Raw genomic sequence first — 2,958 nt, 5'->3', positions numbered from 1 at the left:
GAATGGATACGTGCGCAACTTGCCACCCCGCTACATCAACACATGCGACTGACTCATTGTTCGTGCCCATGGCCGACTCGCCCGTCTGCTCTCGTGGCCGGTTCACACGTACACGCTGGCTTACAATGAGGAGAACAACTTGCTTGTCCGACCCGGCTTACCATGCCTGTGGTTGACTCGTCTGTCTGCACCGGTTTACAACATCGTGACCGAGTCATCTCTCCGAGCCGCCTCTGATACTGCGGTCGTTTTACTGTCCGCCCTACGCCGGCCTATCCAAAGTGCAGGGTTGACTAACGGACTTTACGCACTGATCATCTGTTGTAACATCCCAAATTTTCAATTTGGAATGTTATACACTGGATCATCATTGCATATCATGTTTTATTGCATTTTTGGTTGATCCATAAATTTCACGCAACTCAAGGACCCTCGGAGAGATTTGGGGATTTCATTATTTTCATATTTGAGTTTTCTCAAATTTTGAAAATAGGATCATTTGATTTTATTTATTTTATTTTCAATTATTTCTATCACAAAATATAAGAGAGGGAATAAAATGACTTTCCCAAAAATAAAGAAATATTGAGTATTTAATAATAAAATCATATAAGATTTTGTTTTGAATTTATTTACTATTTTATTTGAATTTGGGAAAAAATGCGCATTTTTCAAAATTGCATTTAGGCCACAAATAAATGTTCATCCTGTGTGGCTTGATTTTAGAAGCCGGGGAAAAAAATTATTTCGGGATTTTTGGAATCCGTTTAGTATTCCTTTTGTTTTTTTTTGAGCGTAATTATTTAAAACAAATAAATCCGAACCGACCTTGGGTCGTGTCCGGCCAGGACTCAGCCTGGCCGGGGGCTTTATATAGCGCGCCACCCGGGCCGCCCCAGCCCAAGCCGCGCCGCCCGCCCAAACCCTAGCCGCGCCGCGCCCCAGCCGCCAGCCGCCGCCGCCCACCGCCGCCGGAGCTCACCGCCGACGAGGTCAAACCGCCGCCGTTTTTTTAGAAAACCATTGGTTTTCATCGGTTTTTTTGATTCGTTTTTTAGATATATCGGTTTTTTTCTCGGTTTAGTTAATTAGCGAGCGTTCGCTCATTCGTTCGTTTTAACAAATGCATTCTTCGTTTAGATCAAAATAACGAACGTTTGTTCGTTAATCTATTCGTCGTTTTTCTTTTTCTCGGATTTTCCATGATTTTTTTCTAATCGCGATTTCTGATCCGATTTTCATTTTAGTATAACTTTTTGCTCGTTTATCGGAATCAGGCGATTCAAACGCCTGGAGTTTCGTCTCGAAACCCTCTTTCTGTTTAACCAACTCAAACCAGTTTTTGCTAGTGTAAAATTTGACCTAGATCCAGAATAGTAAAGAATTTTGTTTCTTTTGCCGTTTGTCTTTCGTTGCTTCGTTCGATTTGATTCTTTTTGCCAACGGGAGTTCTTAAATTGAACTTTCTGGTTAGTTCTCTTATTTGAGTTTTACCTGTGCATTAGCTGAGTACTTATTGTGTGCTTGTTTGTTTGCGATAAAGTACCCGGAGTGCGTCGCTTGCTACTTCGAATCGCTAGGTTTCACGGATCGTCAGCAAGGCAAGTAACACTTTGATCATACCTCCCACTACCCAGTTTTATTGCATTAGATCAATCCTCACACATTGCATGATTAGTATCTAATTAAATTGTGGGTTTTGGGAAGTAGATGAGGTAGTACCTATTACCTGTTACTATAAAACCTTTGGGAGTTACTTCTACGTTTGCTTATATTGCTATGCTATGCTAGTAGAAGTGGATTGGGTGAGTGTATCCATGACAGATGTGAGATTATTAAATTAATGGTTTATCTAAAGTGGCAACTTAAATACACGTCTGGGTTGATTGAGGCACCTGGGTATTCCAGCGATTGCATGTTTTCTTTTGGACCGCCACCCAGGCTCAAAGGGATCATGAGATTATTCACACTAGAAACTTCCGTGTGCAACCACAAGCTACTATGGGCTCTAGCATAGTTGATTAAGTTGTGCGAACTCTTACATTAGTAGACTAGCAGATGTAGGGGAAAGTAGGTGTAACGGTCTACCCGATCGTAAGGTGCTAGCGCTTCTGAAAGACAATGTCTCGGTCATCCATTTTCTCAAACACCATGTAGTGCGAGAATCCCAACGGAGGAGATCGAGTCTTGTGGGGAAAAGTGTGCAAACCTCTACAGAGTGTATAAACTAATCATGGTTAGCCGTGTCCCCGATTATGGACATCTTGAGTATCTAGTACTTGGATTATCATGTGAATCTCATCATGTTACTCTAAATAATTTTGTTGGGTTTTAATGATGATGCTTAATTGGGATTAAGAGGGTGTCTACACCCTCAATGTTTGACAACCACCATGATAGTTAAATAAAATTTATTCCTTTGCAGTAGGGAAAAATTGGCTTTACGCAAAACTGTAGCCATAGAGCTTTCCACCAGCCAAATATGCATATAGTATAGTCTTATTCTTTCATTGCTCTCTGTGTGTTACATTGCCAGCATATTCCATGTGCTGACCCGTTTCGGGCTGCAACGTTCATGTTGCAGACTTTTCAGACGACGAGTAAGGAGCCTTTTTAGGTCATGGTTCTACACTCAGTAATGCCGTTGGAGTTGATGGACTCACCTATCTTCCAAGCCTTTCGTTGTTATCGTTACTAGATAGCCTTAAGCCATATTTATTGTAATAAGTTCTCTTTTGAGACACTCGATGTAATAAGTGTGTGATTGCTACTCTGTTATAAATCCTTCAAGTATTGTGTGATGTCAGCATTACTGATCCAGGGATGACACTGGAGCAGAGAGATTGGACCGTTTGAGGTCTGGTCGCTACAAGATGGTATCAGAGCACACGCTGACTATAGGACACGACCACTAAGCTAAAGCCCAAGATCACTACTCACTCTTCTCATTCTGACTCC

Source organism: Triticum urartu, chromosome 4A, assembly GCF_056163025.1.
Source record: "Triticum urartu cultivar PI428250 chromosome 4A, HENAU_Tu73, whole genome shotgun sequence".
Classification (NCBI taxonomy): Eukaryota; Viridiplantae; Streptophyta; class Magnoliopsida; order Poales; family Poaceae; genus Triticum; species Triticum urartu.
The sequence above is the reverse complement of the archived record's forward strand: the minus strand, read 5'-3'. Positions refer to the sequence as shown.